This window comes from Macrotis lagotis, chromosome 1 (genome assembly GCF_037893015.1).
Source record: "Macrotis lagotis isolate mMagLag1 chromosome 1, bilby.v1.9.chrom.fasta, whole genome shotgun sequence".
NCBI lineage: Eukaryota > Metazoa > Chordata > Mammalia > Peramelemorphia > Peramelidae > Macrotis > Macrotis lagotis.
This window is the reverse complement of record NC_133658.1, coordinates 759,361,797-759,386,910: the sequence shown is the minus strand read 5'-3', so window position 1 is coordinate 759,386,910 and position 25,114 is coordinate 759,361,797. Positions and strand designations below refer to the sequence as shown.

Sequence of the window (25,114 nt, the reverse complement as noted above, 5' to 3'; positions counted from 1 at the left end):
TATATTGTTATATTATAACTTGTTCTTCTGATTCTACTCACTTGATTCTTCATCACTTTATATAAATCTTCCCAATTATTTGAAACTATTCCCTTCAGCACATCTTATAATAAATCATATTCTATCATATTTATATATCATAACTTTATCATTTCCCAGTTGACAAGTATCCTTACAATTTCCCATTCTTTGTCACCATGAAAAAAGCTGCTAAAAGTATTTTTTGCTTGTGGCTCTTTCTCCTCATTCTTTGATTTCTGTGGGATACAGACTTAGTATCAATAGTGCTAGGTCAGGGGCAACGTGGTGGTACAGTGGATAGAGTACCAGCCCCAGAGTCAGGAGGACCTGAGTTCAAATCTGACCTCAATCACTTAATGATTACCTAGCTGAGTGACCTTGCTTAAGTCACTCTTAAACCCCATTGTCCTAATTTTTTAAAAAATAGCACTGGATCAAAGAGTAAGAATAGTTTAATAGCTTTTGGGTCATAATGCCAAATTGCTTTCCAGAATATTTAGAAAAATTCACAAATCCACAATAATGGGATATTTTGCTGAGAGTTCCTATAACCAATGGCAAACTGATAGAGTATAATATCCCTTTAGAAAATATCCTGGTGTTGTTTTCCCCCTTTTCAAGTTATTTTTTTAGGTTTTTGCAAGGCAAACGGGGTTAAGTGGCTTGCCCAAGGCCACACAGCTAGGTAATTATTAAGTGTCTGAGACCAGATTTGAATCCAGGTACTCCTGACTCCAGGGCTGGTATTTTATCCACTACGCCATCTAACCGCCCCTTTCAATTTATTTTTAAAACTTACAAAAGAATAAACTATAAGAAGGCATAAATTATATCATATTTATTTATCTGCCCTGGTTTCCAGAACATTGTCTACTATTAAGTAGGTAACTGTTAAATTCAATGCAAGAAGATATTTCATTGAATGGATAGAAAGATGAATGGATGAATAAAAGAATGAATAAATTGCATTTAAAATATCTCTGACTGAATGAAGTGAACTCCGTTCATCAACCCTATTTCACTGTACTTTGCCAATATCAAAACAGATCTGACATACTGAATTCAATTCTAGGTGACTCAATTTAAGGGAAGTATTTTTAAGCTTTAAGATTTCTGAAGGAAACTAGGAGAGTGAGAATATTCGTGACAATGAGATTCAAGAATCAGTTGGAAGAAATGGGGGTAAGAGGCACTTAGTTTAAAGAAGAGAAGACTTAGGGAGAATATGATTTCTATCTTCAAGTATTTGAATGAACAGTTATGAAACAGGGTTGAGACATTCTGTTTGGCTCTAAAGGGCAAAAGGAGGAGCAATAGAAGTGATGTTACAAAGAAGATGATTTAGATTTGACCTAAAGAACTTATTGATTGCAGTTAACTGACTAGAAAGAGCAATTTCAGGATGTGTCAGGTTCTCAAATACTGGGAAGAATTCTGTAGAGTTAACATTTATTTAGACAGTTTAGTTAAAACATCTACTAATATTCCTTACAGCTCTGAAGTTCTTTAATTCTTTAATACTCTGAATTAGGAGAAAGTATAAATTTACACTAAATTTCTTAGACCAAATGATAGCAAATAACTGATTTGATGGAATGTTTTATTAAGTTTGCCATGTAGACCAGATTTTTTTTGTGAAGGGGTAGGAAGAGGTAGAGAAGGTGGTAAAAGCCAGGAAGAGGAATGAGTTTCATGATGTTTTTTATTATTTTGGAGGAAGAAGTGCCACTCTGTTGAAACAGGTCAACAAAAATAAATTAAGACTTAATAAGGTTCTTTTGCCACAGAGGCTCTAGATTACCATTGATAAAAAATAAAATAAAAAGGAAATTCACAGCATATTGTTCGAGACAAACATTATTGCCTACACATATCAATGTTCAAGCAATATTTTACTGTTCAACTAGCATTCAATATCCAAAATGCTGAATTCAGGTCTTAAGAACCTTGAACCTTATGGAATAGTCAAAAAAATGGTGTTGACCGTGAATTCCAAGTCCGGTGGTGCAACAGAAAGAATGTTAAGCCTGGGGTCAGGAAGATTTGAGGTCAAATGTAACCTCAACATTTTTGTGTCACTTAACCTAAGTTTCCTTATTTATAAAATTATGATTGCAGTAGTACTTTCTCCCAGGGTTGTTGTGAGAATAAAATAAATATTTATAATGGCTTTGCCAAACTTATACCATTATATAAATGCTAGAGTGATTTAAATAATGTCTTCTTTTGGGAAAGTCTTTCCCCAAAGTCCCACTCCTGCTCCAAAGAAACACCAACCAACTATATCTCAAATAGAAAACAGATTTTTTGGCAGATATGTAGTTGATAGTGACCTGTGAATCATTGACAATTCCCCATTTTATACCTTGAAATAAAAACTCAACATAGAAAGTCATAAATAAAAGTTAGGATTGCTATATAAGCTTGATGGCAAGTTACATAAATAGCTGAATTAAGGATGCACTGCAAATAACTCAAATATTTTTTAAAATGGAAAATGAAATATATATATATATATAATGCATCAGTCTTGTATAGATAGGAAGTACATATTGAAAATTATTTTAGAAGTAATTTTGATTTTTGGACAGATTTTTGATATTTGACTTTTAATCCTTCTGTTGTATTTAATCAGCATGCATTTTGAACCCAGCAGACAATGACTCTAAAAGGAGACAAAGGGAGAGAGTTCAAAGGACTGAGAAAAAAAGATCAAGTTGATAAATGAAGGTACAAAACAGGGCAAGAAATTATCATTTCTTGAAGAATCAATGATATGAGCAACTAATAATGAGTCAACAAAGTTGAAGTCATTTTTAAATGGCAAAAAACTGAATTGGAACATCTAAATAAGGGAAAACAATATTTTTCCCAATTATAACATTTCTTTAAGTATTTCAGTACAAACACTGAAATATGAGCCTGCCTTCTTAGCTATCATTAACAAAACTATAATTGATATCTTGCTATATTTTAGCTATATGGAATAAGGTGGAAGGTGTGGTATAATATTTCACTTTTCCCCAACTTTATTCATACTGTAACAATGAGTCTTAGAAAATGGAGTAGCAATATGTTTGTGCCTAGACAGAAAATGTAGTTTTCTTTCATTAAACATGTTGGATATTTTTATGTATAAAACTGACCTGACATAAAATGAAGTAACACCTAGAGTGATCTTTTGAACAGATCTTAACATTAAAATGCAAAATGTATAATTGTACCTTCAATCTTCATGGGAAACTGAGAAGTAAACTAAAGAAACTTAAATAAGACTGAAATTGACTGTTTATAGTAGGAAAGACATAGAATAGAAATAAACAGGACTTCCTTCATTCCTTTAAGCAACCCATTCTTGTCTGTTCTTAAAGGGAACAGTCATGCTTCTCAGTTGCTTATTTATAAAACTGCATTTATTACTGTTATTGCAAATAAGCAAACTCTCATGATTGGCTCCCCACTTGTAAAGATATTCCATTGTTTAATACCCAAAGGCTTTTTTGACACTAGAGACACTCGAATGTGAGGTTTTTTTTTTTTCCTGCTTGCCAAAAGCACAGCAACAAAAGGGTTGAGGATTACTAAGGAGCTTGAAAACATGCTCCTAAAAAAAGGGCAGTTTCTTATCCCATCCCTGGTGTTTACTATCTGTGTGATCTTGGACAAATCACTTAATCTTTCTGGTATTCAGAATCTATAATAGGAAGAGGATGAACTACATAGCCTCGCAGATTCCTTTTGGCACTAGATGTATAATTTTATAATCCTGTGATCCTTTGATCTCATGGAGAACTGTTTCTTCTTCAGTACAATGTCCTCAATCATCCTAGAATTAGAAAAAATAGAAAGAATGGAGGGAGAGAGGGAGGGAGGAAGGAAGGAAGGAAGGAAGGAAGGAAGGAAGGAAGGAAGGAAGGAAGGAAGGAAGGAAGGAAGGAAGGAAGGAAGGAAGGAAGAGAGATACTGACTCTTAGCTCAAAAGAAAAAAAGTTCCAACATTGTACACCCTAACAGCTACATAGGGGTGATGATGATCAACCTTGATGGATTTGCTCACTTGATCAGTGCAATAATCAGGGACAATTTTAAGGTATCATCTCTATTCAGAGAAAGAACTGTGGAGTTTAAACAAATACCAAAAATTATTACTTTCAATTTTTAAAAAAGTTGTCTTATATTCTACAGAATTTTGCTATCTCTAATATTTATTTCTTCCTTGAGTATATGTTTTTTCTCTCAACACATTCAATTTTAATCAATGCATATCATGGAAACAATGTAAAGATTATCAGTTGTCTTCTATTGGGGGAGGGGAGAGGGAAGGGAGGTTGGAGAAAAAAGTGTAAAATTCAAAACCTTACAAAAAATGGCTGGTAGAAACTAGTCTTGAATATAATTAGAAGACAAATAAAATATTTATAAAAAAAACAAGTTCCAATTCAAAGAATAAGGTCCAAATTCATAGTTAAGTTCATTGAATCTGAAGTCTCAGGGAATCATTCACTCCACTTCCCTCATTTTTTAAGAGTTAAGAACAGTTTAGGAAAGGACTATCCCCAACACTTGAGTAATATTGCCAAATCAAATGTAACCAGATGAAATTATTTCAGTGTCATCCTTTCCAACTTTTGTAAATGAAAGAACTTGCCAGTTAGTGGAAAATCTGCATTCTATTAAAAGGGTAAAATGTGGCATCATTAGTTCACATTAGTCTCCAAAGGAGCAGATTTTTCTTGTAATGCACTTTTGGCATCTAATAAAATATTTTTTTGTTTGAGACATCATAGAGTTTTATGAGGAAGGTACTCTGTAAACTCTAAAGTGTTATCTAAGACTAATTGTACTTAGAGTTATCAATAGGAATTTTTGCACATAGGGCAAGCTCTAAAAACAATACTTAGAGCAAGCAGAATTTCCTAATGTGGTAGAAATCTAGGGTGCTTCTCCAAAAGGAAGGCAGAAGAGTAAGTCTATGGTACACTAATGCAAGATCCTCACACAGGGGTTGGGAAGACAGGGTGAAGCATGGCAGGTTCTATCTATCTAATAATCTACTTTTTCGATTTTTTTCTCATCCAAGTCACTGCTTTAACTTATATAGGGGAAAATTAGAGTGAAAATCCCTCAACTGATTCAGATTGAAAATGTCCCTTTATCTCATACTATTATAGTCTTCTATGAAACTGAGAACAATTGGCATTAGTCATACCACTAAAAATCCCCATGCATAAAATGAAATCCTGACCATATGGGCTCCCTATTTGGTTAGAAACTGGTATCATTGAACAGAACCAGGAGAACACTGTACACAGCAACAACAATGTACAAGAAACAATGGTGAAGGACTTTGCTAATGTCATAAATACAAAGATTCAAGATGATTCTGAAGAACTTATGAAAAATGCTATCAACATTCAGAGAAAGAACCAATGGAGTCTGATTGAAGCATACTGTTTTTTTAAAATATTCTTTATTTTTCTTGTTTTTTTGTCTGTTTTCTTTCACAGCATGACTAATAAGAAAATATGTTTTGCATAACTGCATATGTATAACCTTTTAAAAATCGCTTGCTTTCTCAATAAGGAAGGAAAGAGAATGAAGGTATCTGGAGAAAATTTGGAACTCAAAATTGTAAGAAAAAAGGTTTAAAACTGGATAATGTAATTGAATAATATAAAATATTAAAAATTTTTAAATACATAATTATCAATTCTTCTTGTTAACTATATTATAAAATACCTTTTGTTATTTTTATATACTAAATCAGTCAGTTATTGAGCATCAAAATGTGCCAGACATTGTACTAAGTGCCAGGGATAAAAGCATAAAAAAAGAAACAATGTCTATATGTATATATGCATATGTAAAACGTACATATAAATATAAATATAAACTTATAAATTATACATAAACATGTATGTGTATATAGTATATAAATACATAAAGTATTTAATCAAAAGATAGTTTGAGAGGGAACATCTTAGCAGTTGGAAATCAGAAAAGGTTTCATGCAGAAGATTGCTCGAGCTAATGTTGAGTCCCCTTTCAGGATTCTTATGTTGAGTCCCTTTCTGGACTTCCACAATCTTTCCCCAGGAGAGCAACAGAAGGGAAGGAGACAAAGAAGACAAGGATGACAAGTTCTCCAAGAACTCCAAATGCTATGTTTATTCACCAGAATACAAGTACTTAAATCTCCTCCCCAGACCCTAATCCACTCCCAACCCAGTGGCATTTAGTAAAATAAGGTTCTGATGCTCAAAGGCACCAGGTGATGATAATTTACAGTATTTCCACACACAACAGTCCCTAACATGTCCCCCCTTCTTGTTTTTGAAACAAAATTAATATATAATGAATGCCACGTAAGCTGTAAAAAAAAGTTCAAAAACAGTATACACAAATGTTAATTTAACAAAACCATATTCCCAAATTCCTTGAAATACATTTTATCCCCACTCTACAAACAGAGTAAGATTATAAAGTTTTTCTTTTGTCAACAAAAAAAAACCTTTCAAAGTAATCACATTCAAAACCCAAACTAAAAGGAGTAACTTTTAACTCAGGTAACATTTAACTATTTCAGATCTGAATCATACATATACACACACACACACACACACACACACACACACACAAACACACATGAGTTTAGATACTAACACGAACACTGAAACAACTCTCTTGTATCACATTTACCAAGCTGAGACTGATACCCTGGTTAGTACCAGATCTCAGAAAATAGAAACATTTTCCCACCTCTCCAAGCCAGTAGAAAGATGTAAAATGCCCTATAGATGTTCAAATACATACATTCACACATAACCAATCAAGACCGGTCAATAGCAATATAAACCACAGGCACAGACTTCATTTCAAAGACAAAATCTAAATTTCCCAATCCCAGAAAAAAAAAATCTTCTTCCCCTTTTTTCTTAACTAATTTACCAGGAAGCTTCTCAATCAATAACCCAAGAAAAACATAGTCATTGCCCAACATCCTCCTCCACCCCCAAACCAGGAAGAAGGCATGGGAGTCCCTTGATTTCTAAAATAAGTTTTTGGAGGGGTCTTGTCCTTGTAGCAAAGCCTGCATTTCATCTGAGACATAAATTTGAGTTTCGAAGTTCTAAAAAAGGGAGATTTCCCATCCCCCTCCTCACTCGCCCCCTCTGCAGAGCATCTGAAATCACCTAAGTGGTTAACACCAGTACAAAACTGGAGCTGCCTTGCGAACAGCAGCCATCACCATAACAAACTGTCCAGCAGCAGGTGACACTTTCACTCTTAAACGCAGGAGTGGAATTCACAGCCCTCTGCTGCTGGAACAATGGTGTCAATGCCAGCTATAGGCTGAAAAGTAAAACTAGCGGTATTCATCATCATCATCATCAGGGTCTGCATGAGTATCTATCGGACAGGGTCATGCTTAACACATATAGCGCAATCAGGCCGGCAGCCGATGGCAAAAGTTGCAGCAAGCAGGTCCTCCGCATCTCGTTCATGACGCTTTTACGGACTCCTGCTGAGGAAGTAGTTCCATCTCCTGAAGCACTGCCTCAGAGACTCCACTTTGACTGATTCCTCAGTATTGAATTCTTATTACTTTCCTTGGCTATGGCACTGGTACTTGGTGGTGGACTGCTGCTTGAGGAAGCTCAGTCCCCCTGGGGCGCTGCCTCAGAGACTCCACTTCCCAACTCAACAGAAGCTCCAATCAGAGAATCTATGCTAATTATAGCCCCTAATTGATTAATATATCTCTTCCCCATAATATTATAGGGAGTCCTTCAACTATGAAAGGAGTGACAGTCCCTGCTTTATCTTCTTTTCTCCATTTCAAGGTTTGACAAGAAATTTTATGTTTCCTGTCTACCTACAATGCCTACTAGGTTAGTATAAGCAACTTGCTTAGGCCAAGCTTGTGGGCAGTTTTGTGTGGGGAACACAGTCAGATCTGCCCCAACGTCAATCAAGCCTAAGAAAGGAATTCCTTCTACTTGGATAACACAAAGATATTTTTCTGAAGAAATCATAGTTGCAAACAAATTTCATTCTGGTTTCTCTGTTTTGACCCCCTTTCTTTTCAACTCACTTTCTTTCCTATTTACACCAGATCTTGAAAAAACACATAACTGAGCTATGCATTGGTTCTCATTTATGTAGCCATCATCATCATTAGCATTCATTATTGCAATAGAGAAAATTTCCCCACTCATGTGCTTCACTAAAGGTATAATGTGAGTATATTCTGGATTAGGTGGAGCCAAAATGATTGCAAACTCCTCATCCATTAATCATAAAGGGTGAATAGGTACTTCAGTAGAAGCATGTGGAGGCACCCTAAATTTCCCAGCACTTTTGACCGTCAATAGCTTGATATGGGTCAGCTTTCTGCCAAAAGCTGCATGCTGGTTTTTCCATTCCATTTCCTGTTGGTCCCTGATCTTTTGTTTTTTATATGGCCCTTTATACTGCTGAAATCTCTTCCCTAGGTGCTGTAGAGCTGATTCTAGGCTTTTTCTTGATAATACTTCTTTATTTCTTCTGCCTCAGGCCATGGAGGCAAATGCACTTTCACTTTACTTTTCCTTTCCTCCACACCTTCTTGTTCCAACTTCTTTAACATCAGCCCCATGGTAAACTTGTTACCTTCTCCAAAGTCTTCCAAATGTCTCCTGGAATTTTTCCTTACTTGTATCTGCTGACCCTTATCCCAGACTTCACTCAGATAACTCCACCTTCTTGTCCTTTTAGTGCCATATGTTGTGCCCCATGTTGGGCACCAATATATTGAGTCCCTTTCCCGACTCTCTCAATCTTTCCCCAGGCAAGCATTGGAGGGCAGGAGACAAGGAAGACAAGGATGATGGAAGGCAAGGATGACAATTTCTCCAAGATCTCCAAGTGCACCATTTATTCACCAGAATACAAGTGCTTAAATATCCTTCCCAGATCCTAATCCACTCCCACTCCCATGGCACTTAGTAAGACAATGTTTTGATACTCAAAGGCACAAAGTGATGATAATTTACAGTATTCCCACACACAACAGTTCCTAACAAGCTAAGTCTTAAAAGAAGGATAGGGACTCTTTGAGATAGAGTTAAAAGAAGAAGGCATATGGGACAGTTACTTTGCTGTGTTTTTCATTCATATCCAACTCTTCATGACCCCATCTGGAGTTTTCTTGGCAAAGATACTGGAGTGGTTTATCATTTGCTTCTCTAGCTCATTTTATAGATGAGAAAACTGAAACAAACAGGATTAAGTAGTATCTGAGGTTAGATTTGAAATCAGAAAGATGAGTCTTTCTCACTCCAGAACCAGCACTTTATCCACTGCATCACCTAGACACTGTAGGGCAGTCACACAAAATCTCAAAGACAAAAAATGACATATGATGTATTAGAAACCTTAAAGAAAGATAATTTGACTGGATCACAGAATGTATTTTGGTAAATAATGTCTAACAAGTATGGAAAGATATGTTGAGGTTAGCTCATATAACATTAAAAGATAAACAGAGAAGTTTATACTTTATTCAGGAGATAACAAAAAGCTACTGAAGTTGATTAAATAGAGGGGTCATATGATCAGATTTCTTTTTTTTCTTTCTTTTTTTAGCATAGTGTATAGGATAAACAGGGGTAGAGAGAGAGAGACTTTAAACATAAGTCAATTAGGCTAATACCAAAGGATGGTCAGTGCTCTCTAAATTTAGTACTGTAGAATATAACTCTAGTAAGTCAATAATAGCATTATTATTAATCTTGAGACATATGTGCCAAAGAGAGAACAAGAGCTACAAATTGCACTTCTGCATAATGAACATCACTAAATGAAATATTTTGGCACATAGTAGGCCTTTAAAGTGCATATTTATTGATTGATCAAGCACAGTAGTTATTTCCAGTGATAAAATCAGAAGACAATCAGATAGTGCAAATCAAGATGGCAAAATGTAGTTTTGAATGAATAAGTCATTTGTAAGGTAAAAAAAAAAATAAAACAAGAAGTTGACAACAGGTTTAAATACAGAAAAATGGTACTTCCAAGATGCCAATTAAAATTTGTATATGCTTTGCACTAGTTTCTACTAAAAGAATTTAATAATAGTAGCAACAATATCATTACTGTCAGAAATACAAAGATTCAAGATAATCCTGAAGGACTTATGATGAAAAATGCCATCAACATACAGGGAAAGAACCAATGGAATCTGAATGCAGATTGAAGTATACTGTTTTTTTTTAATTTTTCTTTATTTTTCTTGTAATTTTTGTCTGTTTTCTTTCAAATAATGTCTAATATGGAAATATATAGCACTTTAAGATTTGCAAAACACTCTATAAATATTATCTCATTTATTACTATACTAACCAAAAGTGGTAGCAATATTATTATCCTCATTCTGAAGGAAAGAATAGTTGTTACTTGCCCAGGATCACAGAGCTAATAAATATCTGAGGCCAGATTTGAGCTAGGAATTTCCTGCCTCCAAGTCCAATATCAATTTACTACACCACCTCACTGTCTTAAATCTTGGATTTTTGTCAGAGATTAGTCAAGAACCTGCTAAGTGACCAGTCTAATTCTTGGGTTCATCATCTGTAAAATAAGACAATTTTGTATGAGATGTTCTAAAATTCCTTGCAGTTCTTATGTTATGTAATTCTATATGAGAAGAATATATCCCAAAGACACACTCAATCATTGCCAGTGTGCCACTTCCAAAAAGGTCTCCTGAAACTAATGTATGTAAACTCTTCATTCCAAATATTTATCCCAAATTCTGATATTAGATAAGCTTAAATTACTGTTATTTTTTGTATGATTTACATCACCCTTTGAAAGAGACATATGGCAGAAACAGTATTTGTTTTCTTCATAATTGGGTCTCCCTTACCAAGTTGTTAATTTTTTTCATGATTTTCTTGTATCACTCTCATTTCTCTTCTGAATTTTTCCCCTACCTCTCTTATTGAATTTCAAAATGGTCTAAGACCAATTCATATTTTTCTCGGATGCTTTGAATATAAGCGGCTTTGACTGTTATCTTCTTCTGAATGTGTTTTATTTTTTGTCGCCAGAGTAACTTTCTATGGTCAGATTTTTTTCTGTTGTTTACTCATTAATTCTTTATTAGAGTTCTACTTCCAGGGTAGGGGGCATACTGTTCCAAGCTTCAGATATTTTGTGTAACTGCTTTCAGAGATGCCTCTAGGGTCCTGTAAGTTTTCAGTTCTTCCAATATGGTATATCTAAGGTGAGGTGTTTTCTACTCTCCTAGTCTGTGCTCTGATCTGTGAGTGACCACATTCTTTTCAGACCTGGACCTGTGATGAGTTGCCATTCATTGTGGCCTCAACTTGAACTGGTCTGGTGCTTCTTCTTGCCCTGGGGTGGACACCCAAGACTGAAACCTAGATCTGAGTATGAGGAAACAAGATAATCCTAGCTAGAATCCATGCTAGCAAAGAGACCGGTAATCTCCTTATCAGTTGTCTGACTTCCTTACTCTCTAAGGGATTGAGACCTCCAATTTAGGGGATCCCAAGGCCTGCTCCTGTTTTGCTGGGGCTGGGGCTGGGGCTGGGCTGGTACAGTCTGCATACTTTCATCCAGGTGCAATAGGTCTTTGCTGACAACCTTCTAAGTCATCTTTGCCATTTGTTAGCTGAGAGGTCTAAAAACCATCCCTTTTGTCACTGTTTCTGACACCCCAAGGCCTGCTCTGATTTACTGGGACCTAATCTGCAGTGGATTGCATTCCTTTCTTTACCCTAGTATATAACAGGCCTTTCTGACCAAACTCCTAAGCTGTCTTGGGCTAGAAAATTTGTTTTACTCCAACTTTTTGTGCATTCTACCACTCTAGAATTTCTTTAGTCATTATTGAAAGGTATTTGAAGGGTTTGGAGGTGAGCTCAAGTGGGCCCCTGCCTTTACTCTGCCAATAGTATTAGTTTGAAAAACAAAACTAGTTTCCTAAGCACATCAGAAAATTTTTATAACACATTTAAGCTACCTCCCTAACTTTTTATAGCCTTGCATTCTATTCAATGAAAACTGGTTTTCATACTGATGACCCTCAATAAGGGTGTGAAAAATGTTAGCTCAAAGAAATATCTTATTCTTTTCAGTTAGTTTTAATATTTGTTATACACTATTTTCTTCTAATACTTTGAAAATCAAATAATCAGAATATAATAAAATAGATATGAAGAAGTATATCAAAATGGTTAGAGATCCTCAAAGTTGCAAAGACCTGAATTTAAGTCCAGCCTCAGAAATATATCCTTTTAAAAAAATTTATTTAAAGTAATGGGATTAAGTGACTTGTCCAAGGTATCACAGTGAGGCAAATATTAAGTGTCTGAGTCTCAACTATATACCACAAATCACTTAACCTCTCAATGTGCCAAGAAAATTTCTAAGACTGATTTGCAAGGTAGGGGACATTCTACATTAATAAGGGGAGTTCTTCATCAGTTAATCCCTATGTCAATTAAAACTCAGACTTGATATTCCCTCCACTTTGCTCCCTCACTTTCCCAAAATAGATATAGCCTATTTGTTACATTTCAGTTAACCAAAATGTTGTCAACTTCAGAAGACTATATTTCCAAATCATTTTGAATAAAAGGAAGTTCATAATGCAAAAAATGATTTATAAACCAAAGAATATCTGGTTTAACTATGAAAGAAATCAGATCTCAATAGCAAGCTTAAAATAAAGTATTGGAAAATGTATTTCAGACTGATGCAGCTGTTCTTAGAACAAATAATATTTTTAGGAAAAATGAACTATTTTTTTCCCTTTTGCATCTGGGAAATAATTGCTCTTTCTCTGCTTCTTTCTCACATTTCCAATCTAACAGCAATTGTTTCTGATTCCTCTTCTCAAATTCATTTCTTGAGTCTATATAATCAGGCTTATATTCTCCACAAGGCATTGAAATCATCAACAGAATTATAACTTGTTTTTTGGTCACTTTCTTGTGACCAAAATCAATGAGTTCCTTCTTACACCTTCTTACACCTTCTCAATGTCTGTAGAATCAATTCTTTCAGTGACCACCTTCTACTTGACACTTTCTGTGTCCTGTACTTCCTCACACCACTTTATTTTTTTAAAAAATTTATTTATTTTTATTTATTTAAGGCAATGGGATTAATTTACTTGCCCAAGTTCATACAGCTAGGCAATTAAGTGTCTGAGGTCACATTTGAACTCAAGTCCTCCTGACTCCAGGGCCCATGCTCTATTCACTGAGCTACCTAGCTGCCCCCATTTCACTTATCTTTATGTTCATTGATGCATTCATAGACACAATAGTTGCTACACAATGTATTTTATATAGAACATTAACAAATAGCCCAATGAATATACACATATATCCACCCATAAAAGGAAATGCAAAATAAAAAGTTCAGAGTATGAGAATAAAACAAAGATTAGAAGTCATAAGAAACATATTATAAATTAAGTGCTTAAAATAAAGAGTGAGATCATGGAAAAGTTAGTGTTTGAAAGATAATAAAAATAGACAATAATGAAGAATATGTATAGAGTGAAAGATAAAGCTGAAGGTAGATAGCAAATAACTCAGGATCTTGATATTTTACTATATGTTTATTTAGCTTGTCTCTCTAAGTAGCTTTTTAGTTCCTTGAAGACATTTTATTCCAGGATCCAGAGTCCTTTGGACATTGTGCTAAATAATATTATTGATTATTGATTAATTGATTAATATAGCTAATATGACATATTGAATGAAGTATATGATAATATATCATCAAGAGATTATTAATTTGTATAGACTATATTTCATCCTATCATATACACATAATATGTAGGCCATAGCATAATCTAGGATGAGATTACCAAAGAATACAATGATAATGATCATAAAACTACTTCCTGATTTAATATTTATTTTGTTAAATATATTTAAGTATAATTTCTTAAAACTTGAAGTATTTTTCTAATCTGTTTTTCATTTTTGACCACTCAGTATTACAAGAGGCAATATCTAAACACTTCAGTGATGATTATTTCTAAAGTGGAATAAAACTTCTTGTGTTCTAATTTAGACCATGAAAATCAGCTCAGTTTTTGTTCTTTAGGAAAAAAGCAGCTTTTATCCACCATAATGACATGTGGTAGGGCCTTGACTGGGGAGGCATGAACAGTATCAGAGTCAGGATTTGCACTGAATGAGCCTAATAGAGGGAGTGCACACACCACCCCCTTCAGTGAGGCAGATATACTGACTGCTTCACCTGGTGATTTTTCTAGCAGTTAAAATCAAATCAGCAATACTAAATATCTTGGTCACACGATGTGAAATACATCATCTTGTCTGAAAAAATGAGCATGTATAATAAAATATTTTGCAAATATTATTGTTGTGACATACAGAGAAACAGCAACAGGCACGTGCTTATTGTATATACTCAACCCAGTTTGTAAGGGACTGCATAATTTGAAGTGAGGCACAGCTCTCTGCTGCCTCACCTTGCATTTTTCCCTGTATTTCAGGTTAAAATATGCAGATTCAGTTGTTTTGTCTATAAAATGACTGGAATACTACAGAAATCAGTGAACAAGTATTAATATTTTATTTTATAATTATTATTTTTCCCTTTTCATGATGTCAGGGGAGGCTCGGCCTGATTTCAAAGGCAAAAAAGCAATCCATTCAAGATTAACATCAAAAGAAGATGCAAACAGTAATAAAGAAATATTAGGGGGCAGTTAGGTGGCTCAGTGGGTAGAGCACCGGCCCAGGAGTCAGGAGTACCTGAGTTCAAATCCGGACTCAGACACTTAATAATTACCTAGCTGTATGGCCACTTAACCCCACTGCCTTGCAAAAACTTTAAAAAAATGAAATATTAGCCACTGCATGCAATTGTTTTGGGATTAAATGGCATCAACTCAAATCTAGGATTTTGTCTTTAGTCTGTAATACTTTTTTTTTTCTTTTTTTCAAAATTAAAGGGAAATTATGTTTCTCCAATTTACAGCATAGGGATAATCAATATCAGCAAAATTGCTTTCAGTATGCACTTTATTTGAAGGAAAATACTTCCTCTGCTTTATTGTAGGGCAAAAATGATCCTGAGTTCTAGACTATGCTACCAGAGAACAAGTCCTAGTAGTAATGAGCCATAATCTATGAACCAGAGAAGTTAGATTCAGAGTTTTACTAACAGGTTATCTGCAGGATGATGAATTTTTTTTCCCACCACTACAACTCTCAAAAATATGTACTAAGTCACTGAGGAAGGTGTGTCTGTACCAAAGGACTGAAATAAGGGATCCCTGATGCTTTAAAGTAGTCTAGGAATACAAACCCTAGTCCATCCCAAATAGAGATAGAGAAGAGTCTCCTTGAGATCTCCATCTGTTTTTCTTCAACTAAAGTTAGAATTATATTTGAACAGGCAATTTTTATCTGAAAGTTTGGAGGCAAAAATCACAGATTTGAGCTTTGGGAAGGACCTCAGGAGCCATCCATTTCAACCCACATAACCAAAAACTCCACCCCACCATCCCAAAGTGATAATATAGTCATTGATTGAAGTGTCCAAGGAGAGGGAACTTGTCAATTAGGGACCAACATCCTTCTTCCACCATGACAGTCTTTCAAAAACTTAAAGAGAGCTGCATCCATTCCCTTCATCTATTTGTTGAGTGATCCTGTTTTTAAAAAACAGGAAATGGGGCTATTCTTGTATGGCCTGTCCTTAATTATATCAATATCATTTATGTGACATTTTAAGTCTTCTAAAATACTTTACAAATATTATCTCATTTTATCCTCACAAAAAACCTGGGAAGTAAGAGCTATTATTATCTTTTTCACAGTTGAAGAAACTGAGGCAAAGGGTTAAGTCACTAGCTTAGAGTCAATTAGTTAACAACTATCTGATTTGAACCCAGGTCTTTCTGATTTCAGATCTAGTACTCTACCCATTGTGCCACCTAGCTGCCTTGATGAAGCCATGTTAGTTCTTTGTAATCATTGTTTCCTCTTTTAAATATTAACCAACTTCTCAAAGATTTCTTCTACAAAAATCAAACTCACTGGCACAGAGTGCACCTATATTATTTTTCCTTTTTGAAAATTATTTCAACAGTTGACCTTCACCAATCCTCTGATGTACCCTGTTTTTCTACAATCTTTCAATTACTGTTTTTTAAAATATTTATTTTGACTTTTATAATTTTCCCCGAATCTTACTTCTTTCCCCCCAACCCACCACAGAAGGCAATTTGCCAGGCTTTACATTGTTTCCATGGTATACATTGATCCAAATTGAATGTGATGAGAGAGAAATCATATCCTTAAGGAAGAAACCTAAAGTATAAGAGAGCAAAATCAGACAATAAGATATCAATTTTTTTTCTAAATTAAAGGTAATAGTCCTTGGTCTTTGTTCAAATTCCACATTCTTTCTTTGGATACAGATAGTATTCTCCATTGCAGACAGCCCCAAATTGTCCTTGATTGTTGCACTGATGGAATTAGCAAGTCCATCAAGGTTGATCATCACCCCCATGTTGCTGTTAAAGTGTACAATGTTTTTCTGGTTCTGCTCATCTTTCTCAGCATCAGTTCATGCAAATCCCTCCAGGCTTCTATGAATTCCTATCCCTCCTGGTATCTAATATAACAATAGTATTCCATGACATACATATACCACAGTTTGTTCAGCCATTCTCCAATTGAAGGACATTTACTTGATTTCCAATTCTTTGCCACCACAAACAAGGATGCTATGGATATTCTTACACAAGTGATGTTTTTATCCTTTTGCATCATCTCTTCAGGGTATAGACCAGTAGTGGTATTGCTGGATCAAAGGGTATGCATATTTTGTTGCCCTTTGGGTGTAGTTCCAGACCGCTCTCCAGAAAGGTTGGATGAGTTCACAGCTCCATCAACAATGTATTAGTGTCCCAGATTTCCCACAACCCTTCCAACAATGATCATTGTCCTTTCTGGTCATAATTGAGATGGTATGAGATGGTACCTCAGAGAAGCTTTAATTTGTATTTCTCTAATAAATAATGATTTAGAGCAATTTTGCATATGACTATAGATCACTTTGATTTCCTCATCTGTGAGTTACCTTTGCATAAATTTTCATATGACTATGGATCTCTTTGATTTCCTCATCTGTGAGTTGCCTTTGCATATCCTTTGATCATTTTTCAATTACTATTGACAATGGCTCAGCAGTCACATCTACTGGTTCTTGCAGGTTCTGAGGGGAATTCATCTGGTGACTTGATTTCACTAGGAGTATCAAGATGATGATCTTTTATTACCCCACTTACCCCAGGCTTCAACTTGTTCTTAGGCATTTTGTTCTGTTCTTTCCAGTGTAAAAGTCATTCTCCTGGGCAGAGAAAAACAGAAACAAATGAACTGAATAGCTCTACCTTCCTTTTGTTGTCAATTATCATTAGCCCATCCCCAAGTAAAGTCTCAACATCTTTAATATTCTTTTTCTTCTGTCAATTTCAATAAAAACAATGAAATCAAGAAAAAAAATTATTGGCTTTAGCTTTCTTCACTAGCCTCAACTCACCTTATTAGCATAATGCTATTTGACAAAACTGTGCCATAGACTTATGTTCATTTTCTGTTGCCTGGTCTTGTTTCCATTTTTTATTCAATTTTTAAAAACTAGAATCATTTTTCAAATTCTCTAGACATTCATATCAGTGTGTCCAGGCAAATCTTATTTTTCTTCCTTACTGGAATTTTTCTTTTCTCTGGTTTCTAATATTGCCTTGGTCACAAGCCAGTTGACCTACCTTAAACAAGTCACTTATACACTCTGGTTCTTTCTTTCTTTGTGTCTAAAATAATAGTATAGTATAGTATAGGATCTTCTCTAAGGTCTTTTCTCTCTCTAAAATGTTACAGCCAGGACATTCCCAATCACAACCTCCATCTCTGTTCCTATGATAGGGACCAGACTTTTGAAGCTCATATGCTATTCTATATGCCCCCAAAGGAAGATGTCCTCATGTTTTGATTTGATGTCCTCATGTTTTTATTCTTCATAACAACAATTTAGGATTCAACTTCTGTCAATCACTTGCTGATTTTTTTAACCAATTACACATTTTTTCCTTATAATGGAACAAGAAAAGTCTGATTCAGCATGAGTGGTAGGTGTCATGGTATGCAAGAGAGTACAATGACTCTGGAGACCGAGAACATGGATGCAAATATTGCCTCTATCAATTGGGATCATAGACTTAGAATTGGAAGGGATCTTACGACCCTTCTTTACAACCCCTTGATTTTACAGATGAGAAAGACAAGTCTCAAACTTAATGTTTTAATCTCATCTCTTTTATCTTAATACGTTTTTGGGCAAGTCACTTCACCACTCAGTGCATCTCAATTTTCTCACCTAAAAGACATTAGACTAGATGATCTCTATGATCCCTATGAATATAAGCTCCTGGCACTTATTTTTATTTTTTACCCTTTTTGGAGAATTGAATGGTAAGCATCCATGGTCTGTTTTGTACTTTGTAACTTTCTCTGATATTTTTTTTCTGCATCAATTTTAATTCCACCAAGAATTCCATATTCAGGTTGATCCATTACCCTACTATAAATATCAAAAGAAAAATACACAGCTGATTATACCATTCAGTTAGCAAAACAATTATGCTATATGCTATTTTCAGAGGTACAGAAGACAAAAGAAATCTATGCTTTCAAACTCAGCCTTTCATTTATTTCTAACATGATCTATATTCTCTGGTTAACAATGGGTGGTTATAGATTAGAAGACATATAAAGTTGCTCTGCTTTTAGGTGACTGGCAAAAGGTAAAATGGTCTAAATTATAGGATACAGAAAAATCAAGTCAAAACCAGTATCTGGCATTAGAAATTCAGAATGATTCCCCAAGGCTTGGAACTTATTTCCAGGGGGCTTAAGGGGGAGGATCAGTGCTGAATAGACAACTCATACCTAGACTCCATGATTAAGGTCACAAATAAAGATACTTTCAATAGGAAATGAGTTTTCTGGCCTCCACTGCTCCCTGTGCAATGACTGTACTGAAGATGCAATTTGAATGCATCAGCGTGTTTCACATATTGGGAATCTCTGTGGAAATGTATAATGAGCTCCTGTTGGGATGATTTTCAGTATTATGCTACTGTGCCCATGTTCAGAATTGTCCAGGCATCATCAGCATCCCAAGTAGCTAAGCAAATTTAAGACCTTTAAGGCTAAAAATAGTTTGAAGCTTTCCTTATGGACTCTCTGAGGCAGTGGGTTGGGAACAAGTGGGGCACCAAATACCTTAAAAGAAGAAAGACTTTCACACCTGAATGAGGCAGCCTGGCAGAAATCTCTTGTGATACTGCTGACATTTTCTTAGAAAACCACCCACCCTTACCATGTGGTTCTGGATGAGATAATCCATAGGAAGAAACCTAACATTGTTCATGCAGAAGCAAGATCCTGGCTAGAAGTGATGGGCAAGTGGATTGAGCTGGATGCCCTATTTTCCATTTGTTTGGTCCAAATCCTAATTTTCTATTTTTCTTAAGAGTTAGCTTTGAAATATTCATTTGTCTAAAACAATGAAATTAGCAAGGGGCTGTTTCAAAGCTATTTATTGCATTCCTATTCAGTTTTACCTTCCTAACTCACTTTCTCCTTTGATGGAGGAAGGCGAATCATGTAGATACACTGCCATCTACAGGTATGTGGATAGCATTCCTAAAAAAGCTGAACGTTATACCAAGTGGCAGATTTTGCACAGTACTTTCTTTGTGACAATATACAATCCTCTGTCTGTTGAATTGTCTTGGGGAAAGGTAGGCAAGGCATTGAGGAGGTCTGGGACATGAGATGACTTGTTGGTTTTACTTCTTTCCTGAGATTTCATATTGTAAAACAATTGATTACAAGATTTATTAAGTTCCTACTAGGGTTCAGGCACCATGATAGTCATTAGAAATACCAAAATACAAAAGTAAAAATGTTTGTGCCATTAGGAAGATTATATTATATTAATAAATGTATATATAAGTACATACCAACTATATCAACAGTCAGTATTTTAGGTGAGATAAGAATAGTCATTAGAAAAATCAGCAAAAGTCTCACATAGAAGGCTATGAATGAATTGATCTTTGAACAAAGTATCTTTTAGAGATTATTTAAAAGGACTATTCCTAGTAAATCATACAATTTCTAATTTCTTCAAATGAAACCCCACATAAAGAACCATATTCTTTCAGTTCATGCACTATCAATTGAATATATATATATATATATATACTCATATTTTGTCACTTTAATTAAAAGAGTCATTGACTAAATATGGTCCTAGGAAAAAGAGAAATAAACACAACTATAATGTCATGAAACAGTCCTATGTGAATCCCAGAACTGTGGAAATTTTTCCTTTACCTTAGATGAGATATTAAGTGACTTAAGAAAGACCTACATCTTACCCAGTGAACATGAATAAGCCACTCAATATCTTTGACCCTCAGTATCCTTATAATATCTATAGTGGAGTGTAGGGTAAGTTCAGGGAAATTAGCAGCCCTAGTGTGAGGATTTCCATGACTTTTTAATAGCTGCTATCCAGTTTGGGTGTCCACCTGTTCCACATAACTCTCACCTGTGGCTCCAAGAAGCTGTAGTATGCACAGTGGTCACACCCCAGTAAAATCTTTTAGTAGACCCATTAACCAAAACTGAGGGTAACAAAGGGGTCTCAAACCCTTTCGTATACTATATTATATCTTGAGCATATGAAGACTTTCCCTGGTAGAATAGGTGGATAAGAACAATTTTTCCAATGGCCATGAAGATAAGTGGGCATTGTAGAGAACTTGGAGCTTCATTAGACATTGAAGACATTCACTTCATCTCAAGTCATCATTAGTCATCTTTATTTTGTCTTGCCACTGGACTTTGTTGACTCTGTAAGAAATGGTGAAGCTATGACTTTGGGCAATTCCACTTCATTTGTATTCAATTTTTGTCCTTTTGGTTTTTTTTAACCTGTATGAAAATGCTGCAGCTATAGATAAGAGACAAAGCAGCTGGTGCAAATACAATGGGAACTGTAGTCATAACCCTACACAAAGGTAACCCAGAACTTAAGGCCATCTCCTCATTAAAGCAGGAATGAGATTCAGCAGTCCTCTAATGTTTAAGCAGCCATTTTTAAGGACCACATTGCTAACCTTCTCAAGAAGGGACCAGAAAACATGCCCTATAAATTGTCTGTTTTACCCAATTCTGATCTGCTTACTATGACAGGCAGGAATCCTGCCCTACAGTCAAAACACAAAAAGATGTCCAAAAACTTATGAAAAGTTGATTCCACTCACCATCAGTCCATGGAATATGCATACACTTAAGGACAACATAAAATCTAAACTTCATGAATGTACCCTCACATTGACATTTAATAGACATAGAATCATTTCAAAGAGAAAAGAAAGGATATAAGAGAAAGTAACAAAGGCAATGTGTGGCCAGAGTGCTGGACTGATCATAGACAACCTCTCAAAATTAAATATTCACATTGAACCAAAGCAGTGACCCAAGGCAAGACAACTATCCAAGAAAACTTAATTTTAATAGATAAGAGTGTTTCTCTGAGCAGTAACAGTTTGTTGCTAACTAGGAGGGAAAACTAAGCCAATCCATAGTGGAGTAGAAAAAGAGTGGTCAGCTTTCAGAGATTTGGTGTATAGCAGTGAATTTGCTCATAAGGTTAAAATAGTCACGAAAATCAAAATTGGTTTGATGAAAATGAAGAGGAAATTCAGAAGTTACTAAATGAAAAATGAGAACTCCACAGAGTTTTTACCAACAGGATAATGTTGGTAAACTGCTTTAAAGTGAATAAATATTAAGCTTAGAAAGATGCAGTATTCTTGGTTTAGTAAGAAGGCAGATACTATTCAGTTTTATATTGATAGCAATAATCCAAATGGACCTAAGGTGCATCTCAATTATACAGTGTTAATGGAGCCACATTGATTAGTGATAAGGACATGATACTGGAGAGATAAACTGAACATTTCCATAGTGCTCTCAACAGACCATCATCAATCAATGCTGAAGCCACTGAACAGATATCTCAGGTTAAAGTCAATCCCTCTCTAGCTGAATTACCAACTAAATTGTCAAGCATTCAAACTCTACTTCAGAGAGCACAATTCCAATGGGTTGACCATGTTCAAATGAGAAAAATAACTTTACCTAAAAGATTATTTTAAAGACAATTCACACAAGGAAGGTGCTCACATAGTGGTCAGAAGAAGCAATACAAGGACACTTGTAAGGTCTTTCTGAAGAACTTTTAAATTAATTGCATTAGGTGGGAAACACTGGCAAAAGACCACTCAGCATGCCATCCCTACATCAAAGAAGGTGCTATGTTCTATGAGTAAAGCAGAATTGCAATAGCTCAAAAGAAATCCAAGGCATGCAAATGTAGAGAAAGTTTTGCTCCAGTTGTTCATGTGGACTAATTTGTGCCTAACCTGTGGTAGAATCTTGCAAGCTCATATTGATCTGATTAACTATAATGGAACACACTGTATCTTGACTCCCCCCACATAATGATGTCATTTTGGTACTCTTTGAGAATGGAGAACAACATTACAAACCAAAAATCTATACTCACAGAATTCTGGGGTGTCTTAAATGTGATAATGTATGAAAAGTAATATATTATCAATAGGCGCTAGCCTATATAACTTAGTGGATAGAGCACAGGGCTTAGAGTCAGGAAGACCTGGATTCAAATTTGGTCTCAAACACATACTAGTTGGGTGATTCTGCGCCAGTTTTTTAACCTCTGCTTATCTTAAATGACTTGAGAAGAAAATAACAAACCACTTCAATACCTTTGTCAAGACAAAGTATTGTCAGTATGGTCCAAGAAGCCTTGAAGAGTCTAAACCAACTGAAAACAACAATTATTTTTTTTCCACAGACAGCAAAACTAAAATCATTAGATGGAGTTAGAAAGAGGCAGTTAGTCTAAAGAGGGAGTTTAGTATTAACTTCTGGATAAGAAGAGTTTTCTACAAGTGGAATGAGCTGACTCAGAATGCATAGGTTCCTCCTCATTGGATGTCTTAAGTGTTGTAGAGGGTATCCTCATTTTGATAAATTGAAGTAAACAGCTAGTGAGATCCATTTCATACATCTGTGATCCTTGTTTGTTATTAGGCAAATGAATTTAATGCTATCATAGGAATACTATGAACAATATCCTCCATTTTAATTCTTTATGAAATTTAGACAGTATACATTCAGCATATGATTTCACTCCTTTCTTGAGATGTAGGTCATCTGACGTGAGCCTCCTTAGTAGTTTTTTTTTCATTCCTTTAAACCCCTGACTTCTTCCCCAGTCTGTCCTTCTCCTTTCTTCAAAGGATGAAAGGGCTTTCCTCTTCTCTAAAGTTAACCCTAATACCACCAGAACCCTTCACCCTTATATAATGATCGGTATTGACATTATACCATCAAACTACATTTTTATTCTTCTCAAAGAGATAAAATGGTGTAATAGAAAGAGTTCTAGATCTACAGTCAGAAAAATCTGGTTCATATTCCAATTCTTCTACCACTTTGTCTGCTGGACAAATCATTTTCTGAGTCTCATCATTATCAAAAGGATCCTTTTGGTGACTCCTTTCTGCTGCACTCGACATCTTGAGGAAATCTTGGTTATTTTATTTTCCTCTGCTGACTAATATGCTTAAATTTAGTGGTAGCCACATCTGATCTGAGGTCACATATCAAAAGGAAGGAAAGAAAAGGGAGAAGGAGCAAGAAGGAGCCCAAATGACTGACTCATCCCATGCTCCAGACATCAGCAAGGGTATTCCACCTGAGCACCACCCTGCATGGAAGCACCATGTTTTTAGAGGGTAACTAGATAGTGAAGTGAATAGAGCACTGGCCTGGGAGTCAGGATGACTGGAAGTCAAATCTGGCCTGAGACCCTTGTTGCTTATTGTGCAACCTTGGGCAAGTCACTTAACCCTGATTGCCTCTTATGGAGGGTTATCTCCAGTCATTCTGATTCATATCTGGTCACTGGGCCAGATAACTCTGGAGGAGAAAGTGAGCCTGGAGACTTAGCACAGCTTGCCCCTCATTCAAATTCAATTCATGTGCTTGCCATGACATCACCTCCCTGATGTCATGGTCTTCTACTAAAATGAAGGACAAACATTTTTACTCAGCATCTTGGCATGGATGCCATAAACTGAATCAGTGAGAGGGGAACTCTTCTTTCCCTTTACCCTCTCTTTCACATCACTGAGAAATGGACTGGGGTAAATGTTTTCTGTTCTGTATTTTTCTTCTCAGTTTCAGGTGTCAGAGATGATTTCTAACTAGGTCCATGGAGACTTTGGAGTCAGGATCTTAGGCAATATGGTACGATGAGACATTTAAAGGTAAATTTTAGGAAACTGAACTGTGCTTTATGGGAATTTAGCTAAACTTTGTACATAATTCTCTTCACTCCCCCTAGGCACTGAGGTATAAGGGGAGTATGAATTATGGCTTACAATTGTTAAGGTGAATAAATTTGTATATCTGTGATTATGACATTCAAAGTGTATATCCCTCTTAAAAAAGCTCCTACAAATGGGATATTGTCTGGGGTAAAATTTTTTGCTTTTTCAGGGATTTATAGAAATAGTCTTTCCCTGGGACTTTTGTTTTTTATTAGACTGAGAGATCTTAGTTGAATTTGGGACATTTGCTTTACAGATTGTAAATGTGAGCCAATTTTTTTTCCTGGGAGTTCTAGTGATACAACTTTCAATTTTTTTTATATGTTGATTGCTCAGGTGTTTTAAATACAAATGCTTTTTGTATTATTGGATAACTATAATGATTGGTATGCTATGTTATATTATTAAGTTCTATATAAGTACTGGTATTAAGAATGCTGTGAGAAATCTAAAATCACTAGATTGATACTGTCTAGTAGAAATGCGCATTCTCTTCTTTTTCTATTTAAACAGATCATTTTA

The 25,114-nt window shown here is 35.4% G+C and overlaps 1 long non-coding RNA gene across 1 annotated transcript in view; it reads right to left on the bottom strand.

The window, feature by feature from the left end:
- Positions 1 to 14,700: 14,700 nt before the first annotated feature.
- The window catches only part of LOC141508115 (uncharacterized), an 83,457-nt gene continuing 73,043 nt past the window's right edge, over positions 14,701 to 25,114 (bottom strand). The window contains exon 3 of the long non-coding RNA XR_012474345.1: positions 14,701 to 17,439. This is a non-coding gene — a long non-coding RNA (uncharacterized LOC141508115). The remainder of the gene's footprint in view (positions 17,440 to 25,114) is intronic.